General features: G+C 36.5%; 1 protein-coding gene across 3 annotated transcripts in view; it reads left to right on the forward strand.

The window, feature by feature from the left end:
• The first annotated feature begins 305 nt into the window (after nucleotides 1–305).
• The window catches only part of LOC107091035 (histone deacetylase 4-like), a 156,349-nt gene continuing 145,971 nt past the window's right edge, over nucleotides 306–10,683 (forward strand). For 2 of the 3 annotated variants that reach the window (XM_015384740.1, XM_015384744.1), the window contains exon 1: nucleotides 306–441. The gene's annotated coding sequence lies outside the window, so the exon portion shown is untranslated. Of the gene's footprint in view, nucleotides 442–787; nucleotides 857–10,683 lie in introns of all 3 variants that reach the window. The other variant, XM_015384741.1, reaches the window with a different exon arrangement.

Here is a 10,683-nt window from a genome sequence, read left to right on the forward strand (position 1 = left end):
AGATTTCTAAGGAACAAGTCAGAATTCTGAGATGAAAGTCAGAATTCTGAGAAAAAATTCAGAATTTTTAAATTAAAGTCAGATTTCTGAGAAAAAAGTCAGAATTCTGAGATTAAAGTCAGAATTCTGAGATTCAAGACCGACTTTTTCTCTACATTAAACTGAAATAAAATGTAAAAATCAGTTAACCTTTTTTTATACTTTCAGTGGCCCTAACCTTCCTTAGGCTTCATTCATAGGTACGGTATGTTTTATTTTTTTCCACAGTTGTCCGCAGACCCCACCCACTACGGAAACGGGAGTCTGTCAGACACGTGATTAGTTCAGTATGGAGGAGCTGTCCGCCGCTTTCTGAATGACTTTCTGGTTTTAGGCGTCCGGTTCCAAGCCGCCGCAGCGCGGATGCTTCATGAGCAGAAAAGCCGCGCGCTTCGCCTCCAGGTTTGCCTTGTTCCTTCTCCTTCCTCTGTGAAGCAGCTGCTCTGCTCTGCTGTCTCTGTTCAGGTGGCTGCTGCTCAGACTTTCTTCCTCTCAGCTTTAACTGCGCCTCGAAGTTTGCGTCGCTCTTTAAAGTCAACAGAGAAAAAGGCAAAGTTGTTGCGCAATACAGCCGCTGTTACCAGTTTGCATTTAAAACACAGACAGAAATCGGTGAAAATGTGCAGCGCTGCACCCGCAGGACTTCCAGTTTAAGTATCAGCCTTAGTGAAACTTGTTATTAACAGATTCTAGATTCTGGGGCAATTTAAAGTCGTTGTTTATTCTTGCATTGTTCCTTTGTTTTTAGGGGGGATTCTGACAGACTGTTTAGGATTCATTCCACGCATGTCTTTTCCGTGCCGTGTCTGTGTGTGAGGTAGGAAGCTGTGTTTGTGTTGGGAAGCTTTGGGTGTAAACTTGTGTCTTCATGCAGTGTAAACACAGGGCTGCGGCTCTGCTCTGTTAACTTTTCTCTTTAACCCTTTACAGTGGAAAAAACTGCTCACAGACTCCTGCTTATAAACTCCAGACCCCACAGGAACAAAATCACAGCAGACCAATATGTCTGTTTCACTGCTGCCTGCAGATGTTTACAGAAACAGGCCTTGTTTTGTAGATCCAACCAAAGGGCGGCTGAATGCAAACAGGCTTGACATTTCTTTAATAACACAAGATAACCAGACATCTATCATCTGGAATATTTAGTTGTAATTTATTAAAATAACTTTTCTGGGTTAGTACCAATTTCTTGTTTTTCTTTGAGCTCTGAGTGGCCAGATTTGATTTTACCTGATTTTATTTTGATGACTACATAACGTGCAGGTACATCTCCATGAATAAAATTTCATAAATTTTAGTTTTATTTTTTTTAACTTAATTCATGCCTCTAAATTTATATTGATCTGTTTCATACACTTACATTTTCATTGCTTAAAAACAAACCAATAAAAAAAGGTGGGGTTTCGCTTTGAGATTGGGATCTTAAACTTAGTAAGACTGAAATATATTATAAAGCATAAATGTTTAGCTATCTGCTACAAAGATGTTTTTAAGTTAAAATCTCGGGGCTCTTTAAAGTTGTAGGGAAATAATATTTAAATGTCAAATCATTTTGGCTTAAACATGTATATAAATGTACTCTTTACCAGACTATATTTTCACCAAATTTAGAACATTTCTATATATAAAAAAAAAAAAATCCTCTCTTAAAATCTGTGTTGTTTTTTTCTCTCGTTATTTTATGCAGGCCAGTTAATTATACGTCAGCTTGTACACCTAAATTTGGCCAATCATATATCAACGGTCTTTATATGTCACAGCTAATATACGCAATGGTTAAAATAAGAAATATGAATAATTTACTTTACCATTGAGTTCCGTCCCAGTGTTCACGGGGATGGACGCCTGTGTCTTCAGCAGGCGTAGAGCTAACAGAAATGGCAGCGTTTACGAGGCAAGGGCTCAAACATGTACGGCTGTAAGCCTTCTACACCAAACCAAGCTCCTGCCGCCCTGGCATCCTCTTCCACAACATCTTCGTCCCCACTTTCCTCCTCTAAACACAACATTTATGATTGAGGAGACTCATCCATGACCTCTGACACAAAACTCTCCTCTTGCATGTTTCTGCTGTCCATAGCTCCTTTGACAGTGTCATTTCTAAGTCACCAATTAAGTGCTACTTCATCACATTGTAATTTCCCTTTGGGAACCTACTAGCACTAAGTTGCTAATTGGTTAGCAACAATGCTTCCAAGTAACCAGCCACGATCAAACTTTCTTGCAAACTTTCACTTTATTTACTTGTGTAAAGCCGGGCACCAATCAGGAGAATTCGGCAAGGCAACAGTTGGAACAGCCGTTTCCCTACGACTTTAAAGCCATCTGATGGAAGAGTGGTACAAATGTTGGCCTGCAAGCAGCTGGACACTCTTATGTATAGGACAGGTTTTCACTGTTTAGTTAAAATCTTATCTGATTTATTTTTAGCTTTAATAAAAAGTAGTTGTTTTTACCAGTCCTTCTTTTTGCTTTAATTCTAATTATGTATGAACCTGTACCACACATCTCAAACTCCTCCAACATGCCTTTTACTTCAAATCATGGCAAAATCAGACAATTGCTTACTTGAAAAACGGAGCTCCTCCAAATTTCCTGTTTGTTTCATTAAAATATTCTTGCATACCTCACTTTATTTGAAAATAATCAACAATAATCGGCTTTTTTACTTCATTGTTTTGCCCCATATTTAATAGAATCATAGAGATGGCCTGAAAGTTTTCCTGCAGGCTGTTAGTAGGTCTTCAGAAATGATTGATTTTCACATTTAAAAACAAAAATAAAATAGAAAGTTGAATGAAACCTAACTGGATTATATCCTGCTTTTACGCTTATCACTGAGACTTGGAGTAATTGAATGGATATAAAGCAATAAAGAGGCTGCAGATACGAACTATAAACCTAAGTGTAAATATTGTTTTTGTTGACGTTAACAGTTGTTTTTATAAGAGGTGTCGCATTGATGACATACAAAGGCCTTGTTTTAATAGGATGACAGTTTGATGTGCTTACAAGAAAAATAAAGCTAGAATTAGCTGAAACATCCTGCTATCTGATCATATGAAAGTATAAAGAATCAAGGAAGAAATCTATATTCCACTATTCACAGTTGAAGAAGGTATGACCTAATTATTTCATGTCTGATGGCTGTACTTGCAGGAGAATAGCCACAATTTACAGTTACATTACATCATTACGTATATGGTTGGTTGAGACTTTATCTCTTTTAATTGTGGTTTTTGTACCTGACCAAGACAATGTAGGTTAAAGTGGCCATATCAGCCTGAATCCAAGGAAAGTAGAACTCAAAATTCCATTCATTCTGTTTACTATTTGCTGTATGCCAAGTTTTTAATTAGTAGCTCTTTTTTTTTTTTTTAAGATTTAACAACAACAAAAATGGACCAACATGTTTTTTCTGTCACAATATCTTAACGCAATCCTGTGGTTTGTAATTTGCATTCAAGAACTTTTTGGTGACAAGAATGTAAATCACTTCCTTATTCTTGTCTATGGATCTTGTTATTTGTGGAATGTTTAGTATGTCTTGGAGCTGTGGTGTGACCTATAATGAAGAGTCTTAACGTGTCTTTGGGTGATAATTGAGTTATTTTTACAGGACTGATACATGTACACCCAATCTCATACACCCCCATTGAGGTATGGTCCATACTAACTCAGTATTTTCTTCGTTTTAGATTTAAAAAACTTTCACTTTGTCTGCAGCTTGTTCAAAACATTGCTTCCTGTCGGCTAACAGGTAACAAGCAATGTTAGCACATAACTCTCCTATTCTCCCCCCTGGACTGACTGCCTGCACGTTTCAGGATTGATTTTATTTTTAAGTGTTTCTAAGGTCAGGCCTCTTCCTATCTCGCTAAATTCTTACATAAGTAAACTCCATGGAAGAAGTCTGAGGTCAGAACCTCTGTTGGTTTGTGATGGACTGGGTTCCTGACACAAGGAGACCAAACCTTTCTGTTGTTGCAACAACAAGTTGGTGCAGCACTGAGTTCAATCACAAAGAAACTGTCTGGATGAAACAAATGACTTGAATGCTTTTTAGTTGTTTTTTTTTAAATACTAACAGGCCATAATGAAAATAAACTTAAATAAAACAAAATGCAACATATTTTGATGTGTGACCATTTAAATCAGTGAATAAATCTTATAGAAGTGGTTACTCTGCTTTAAATCAACATTGTAAAATCACAGCAACCAATGTTTCAGCTTCATCATGCTGTCTGTGGGCAACGTTGTGCATGACTGTGTTCAATTAACCGCGTTCACTAAAGATGTTAATATTTTTTGTGAACAGTGAGCTGAATGGACCAGTTTTAAAGTAATGAACATGAATGAGAGCAACGCTCACTCCGACAATAATAAGCGACACACACAGCTCATGTCCAATTGATAACACTTTTCATTGGATAACGACAGCATTTAGGGCAAACAGCATGACAGAGCAGCATGTCTACTGCTAGTATTAGTCTGCATGATTCATACTCATCTACTGGTAATTCCGATGCCACTTTTGCAGAGCACTTGGTAGAGTTTTACGAAATAACAGGAAGACTCGGACAGAAAAAAACTCTTGTCTTTGTCCAAACTGTTCCCTCTGGGTCTTAACAAACGAGTCCGTATGTCAGCCATGCCCACTTCAAATTTAAAGCGACACATTGAGCTAAAGCATTCAAGCTATTTTGGGAAATATCTGCTGCTGAATGAGGAACGTAAGAAATCATTTTTTGATAAAGATCTTTTCAGCAGAACCTTAATGTACATATATGTTTCTGAAGTTCTGTGTAATTGAAATATGAGGTTCTATTGTGTAGGATTGTGGCTTAGTTTACCAAACGAACTTGAACTAATTCATTTATAGTTTTCTGAACATAGTTCATTTTTTGACAAAGTGGACTATGAACATGAGCAAATATATTTTCTTCAATGTGAACTGAACTTTGAGCTCGTTCTTTTTAATTAGGAACTGGAACAACATTGGCTATGAATATCTGTAGAGATATTATGTATAGCTCACATGAAAGATTGAAAGGAACGCTTTATTTAATTGAAAATATAATTGTAAATGAAAAGAAAAACTTAAACCAAAGTACACATGTCATACATACATGACTGAGAACCAGTTGAGGGGTTGAGCTTTACTGAGAAGTTCCAATACCGATCATTTACTAATGCTTCTATGGTTCAGATTGGACTGGCACATTCCCTGCAAACCTGTTCTACAAAATAAATGCCTTTCATAAACTATGATGCCCACAAAAAAAAAAATATATATATTTTGTGGAGTTTTTTTTAAATGAGTCATTTCAATCCTGTATTCCCATGTTTATCTTTAGAACCATCCTGATTTCTTCGAAAGACACAAAACCTATTGTTTAAAACACTGGATGTCTTGCTTATTAAAATTAAATGCAGCCTTAGTTGTTGGTTTAGTTCAGCCTGTGTGTTCCAGTTCCATTAATAAGATAATTTAGCTCAGTTCCACTGTGTCTTTTGTCTGGTCCAAGCTGGCACTGAGGAGGTTTACTTGTTTGTGGACAGTTTGTTGATGTTATCACGCTAATGAATTCTAATGGGGTCTGTTATTGCCAGTGTTGTGCTCTGGGACAAAAAAGGTGACGGGACTCTGTCACCCAGCAGGAATTTGTAAACATTTTCGCAGACTGTCCCATTCAGCTCGCCATCCAGGATATTACCATGTCTTTGTTTTCTCTCCGATCATCTGTTTGTCTGTACCTCCATTACATGCAGTGTTTTAGAATGCTGTTTGAGGGACTTTTGGGGAAATCTATCAACTACATGCAATCCTTCCTTTAAAAAAGTTTATTTTAGGGTACTTTGATTTTTGAACTTGGCTTCTATCCAAGTTAGTGAAGAAAAGGAAGCTGGATATCGGCCAGAATCACAGTAAAATTAGACAGGAGGAAAATCCAAGCAGTAAAGCGGTCACAGACCTTTCAGTGAGTAACTATACAGAAGCTCTCAGCCTCAACTGATCTGATTTGAGGCCTGGTGAATCCTTGTGCTGATCCTCATAGTCATCCAATAAGTTTGTGGCTGCAAACCATTCTCCCACGTCCAGCTTCTTCCATCCTGTTGGTCCTCACATCATCAGTAATAAAACCATTTTAGCTTCTTTGTGCTTTGCCAGGACCTTGTCCTGACTTTGAACCCATCCCTTTGCTCTAAGATCTGTCAGCGTGCGGTTGGCGGTTGGCAAGGTGTCCGCACTTGTTGCTCAGTGTATAATGTGGAGGTACAGAGCGTTTTTTATTTTATTACTCTCTTTATTGCCATCAAAACTGTCAAGGATTTACCCAACATTTTCTTTATTTATATTTTTTTTCCACACATCTGTTTCCAAGAGATAAAGCACATTTGAATGGCAGTACTGATCATCCACAACTTTTGTGTAAACCACAGTACATAAACACGGGACATTTCAGTGTGATATTTAGATCAAGCAAATCTGCTCCGCTCTTAATAAGAAGTACATGATGTCATGCGTTTTTTTTAAATTAATTTTAAGATATTTGTTTAAATACAGATATCTTACATTTTGCTTTTGGTAAAGAACCTCTTACTGGCCTATTACTGTTTTTCATGTAGTTTATACAAGCTCCTCTGTCTCTGTTCAAGAGATGATAAAAAAGCAGTTCTACTTCCTCAACTTTTAAATGTTTTTTATCAGGATTAATATTCATATTTCAGTTTTTGTTTTCATTTGTGTTGGAGCTAAATTCATTTTCAGTTGCCTGCCTACAGTAGATTAGACTTTATTGCAATATGATTGTTTCCAATCATGGTGAAATTACATTTCAACTGTTCTACTCTACATTTTAAGTCTATAATTTCAGCATTTGTCACTGGCATTCTGGGGTTTATGTGTTTTGATTTTCATAGCAAATATTTTTAAAATGTTCTCTTGGAGAAGCTTTATAAATTCAGTAAAATCATTGCGATAAGATTGTATATAACGCGTTTGTCAATATTCTTAGCTCTTTTTTAGAGTCTGTATTTTGTTTATATTGATATTCAAATTGTATTGTATGTTAAAAGAATGGAGTATAATGTCATTAGGGGAGAAACAATTAATCAGATTATTTGTGATTAACGGATTATTGAAACAACCATCCCCTAATTTAGTAATCGATTAATCGTTAACTGGAGTATGAGACTGTAAAATATGACTTTGGCTGACAGAGTGAGCCACTTAGAGCAGTAATTAATTCAAAATTGTAAAAAAATAAAAATAAAAAAATATATATATATATGTGTAAGCATTTTGCATTTTGGACAAAAGATGTTTTCATCTATTGATATGCCCTATGCAGAACTCCTCTAGTGGAAAAGTTTTAGTTTTACCCGATTTAATTTCGTAAAAAATCTTCCTTATGGAACCTATTGCTGTCCGATTATTAATCCAAAAAATATTTCACAGATTAATTGATTTGCAAAATAATCGTTAGTAACAACCCTAATTGTCATATAGGTTTTGGTCATCCATTCCAGGGTGTTTACTGTTTTTATCAGCAAATGATTCTTGCCTTCATCTCGGATGGTTATTTAATGCTCTAAGGTAGTTTGTACCAAACAGTCTCAGTTCTCTTTTTACTTTGATTTTAGGCATACACTCAATAGTTGCTTTGAGGAATGCTTTTTTTTCCCCATTCTAGTTTAACTCTTTATTTTTGCTTGCAGCAAACACAAAAAAATCAACAACTATTCAGTTCTTGGCACACAAGCGTGGCACAACCAGTCCCCCTCAAACCAGCTGAATAATTGATACTTAATCAAGTCTGAGAGGCTGAAGCAGTCTTCTTGGCACACACGTTTCAATGATTCATTTCACAAGCTTTGCAAGGGGTGTGCTTAATTGTTGTTTACTGCTTGCTATCCGACTGCATGTTATTTTTATGCCGTGGAGATTACTCCCGACAGTGCTTAGAGTGCTTGGGAAACACAGTCCTTTAAAAGATCCTAGGAGCTGTTTTTCTATCAGGCATCATGAAACTTTACTTCAGAGAAACACAATTAATCCATGTAGTTTAGGCTTGTGAAAATGGAGAGTCTGAAGTAATGCCAAGGATCTATTTAGTTGTATTTTAGTGGCGCAGGAGAAAGTACCTCCAGTGCTCAACAAAGACGTGAATGGGAAACCTCAATATCCATTGTTCAGACTCACTAAAAGCTGAAGCAGGGCTGCTGCCCATCTCTAGCAGTCATTTTTCAAGAGGCTTGATACCAACCATTCCCGGCAAAACAACTGACACAATCATGCAAGCAAACACAGCGACCAACTCACCTGGTTTTCTGCTTCTGGATGTAGAGAATGTACATCTTAATGCAGAAAGAGCCCAGACTGGGAGTAAAACCCAGAACCATCCTGTTGTCGGGATTATTATTTAACAGGTCCAATCTGAGAAAATGAGTGTTTGGTCAGATCTGTGAGCTTTTATCTCCAATAACAAACTAACTTCAGGCTGCTCATGTCAATAGACTCTTCCCAGCCTTCTCTCTGAGTTGCACATTTTAGATAGCAAATGGAAATGATGAAAGGACTAAACATTACTGACATAGTTCTTTACAATTTGAGGATGCTCTTTCAGGTAGCTAGTATTTCTAGATGGAGAGTTTTATAGTGTTGTAAATCAAAGCCTTTCAGGTAATAAAAGTATCTGTTTTTGTTTGAAAAAATAAAATCCCTTAGATGCTGTCAGGATCTTTCATTAAAAATGTCTATCTAGGAGAACATTTCACCATTATTTAGTTCAACTTAAGTTGTCCTAAATTAACATTGCTGCAGTACAGGTATGTACTGACGGATACTGATATTGCTACTATACGATAATATATACACAAGTATATGTTTCCGTACATGTGCACCTTCAGGTGTATATGTGTGGTTAGCTACGGTTTCAGCAACTCATTGAAGCTTACCTTTCTCACCGCGGTTCTTTGAAAATGGTCGAGGGTTGTAAGAGAAAAAGTGTCCACAAAGTGTTTGAGAAGAAGAGAAAGTCCTCAGAAGAGAGAAACAAGACCGGGGTGTTTTTGGGAGATTCTTTTATGCAATGGCATACACTGAAAGCACAGGTTGGGCTTCCCACCGATGCTTCTGTTGCAAAGTTTCTACTTGACAGGTTAAGTTTGGCATTCTATTTGGAGAAATCCGTAGTAAAACATGAAGAAAAAGGCTTGTGCAAACTCTCATACACGTTTAATAGGAGTTCCCTCTCGGGAGCAGGTACAGTGTTGTGCATGTGCATTTTTTTTTAAAGTCGAGAGGGCAGTTCTTTTAAAGAAATTGAGAAAATCCTCCTCTATACCTTTAAGAGTGGTTTATTTTGTGTGGGTCCATGAACCTTAGCAAGCATTTGGGAACAGTAGAAAGGAATTATTTACTTTTATACATACTTTTACTTTTACTTTTATATACTTTTTCACAGGAGAAAAGTACAGCGTTACCAGGCACCAATTGATCAAAACCTGGATTTGTGTTTTTCGGTGCAACAATTGTTGTCAGACTTGTTTGATTCCTGAAACCATGTGTTTACAAGCTAAACCTATCAATAGTCATAATCTGGCTGTTGGAATTAACCATACATAAGACTACTGTTTATTAATATTTTCATTGCAAAAAATGCTAAACTAAAGTTGGTAAGTGCCAGTGTCACAACTCTGGATTATTGAGACACTAAAAAGACACATTAAACCTACAGCTTTGTTACTTACATAGACGCACATGTTGTTTAATATCTTATCTTAATTAAAGTACAATTAATATTATTAAGAGTCATATATGAGTGGTTGGCTGAGGTCGTCTGAAACAACATTCGTTATTCAGGTTTTAATCCTGTACTAGTACAGAAGTGCACAAGTGGAAGCTTTCACACACAATCTCAAACATGTGCAGCAGAGCCCATCTCTACGTAGTGCTCTGATATAGGGCTAAAACAACTGATCAGATTACTCATGATAAATCGATTATTGATATAATTGCCAACTAATTTAGTAATCGATTAATCGTTAACTTGAGTATAGAGACTGTAAAACATGCCTTTAACACACGTAGAGCAATACTTATACCAGGATTGTAGAAAAATATATAAACATTTTGCATTTAAGATAAAAAAAAAATGTTTTGTCTGTAAATATGCTCTATCCAGATCTCCTTAAGTGGAAAAGTTTGAGTGTCATCTGGTATAATTTCGTAAAAAATCTGATTATTAATAAAAAAAAATACCCAACTAATTAACTGATTTGTAAAATAATCGTTAGTTGCAGCCCTACTATAATGTAGCGCTCGCCACAGGATCTTGTATTAAAGATGTGCTTCCTCAATCTGGCCCACAGTTACCTTCGCATAAGAAAACCAACTGGTTTCAACACACTTAGATTTACGGCTCGGTTGCACCAGATTCACTTCATTTATACTTAGGTTTAGTTTGTTTTCTAAATTTATAATGACATGCCTTGAGGGAGAACTATTTCTTAAAGGAGAAGTTCGGTTTTTAACACTTTTAGCCCATTTTCTGTAGTGTCCAGGATGAAATCGAATGATCGACACCAAGATTTTGACAATTGGTCCTGTCTCTGCTTTTTTGCTCATTTAGACTCCAC

Source organism: Cyprinodon variegatus, unplaced genomic scaffold, assembly GCF_000732505.1.
Source record: "Cyprinodon variegatus isolate N-32 unplaced genomic scaffold, C_variegatus-1.0 Scaffold321, whole genome shotgun sequence".
NCBI classification, from domain to species: Eukaryota; Metazoa; Chordata; class Actinopteri; order Cyprinodontiformes; family Cyprinodontidae; genus Cyprinodon; species Cyprinodon variegatus.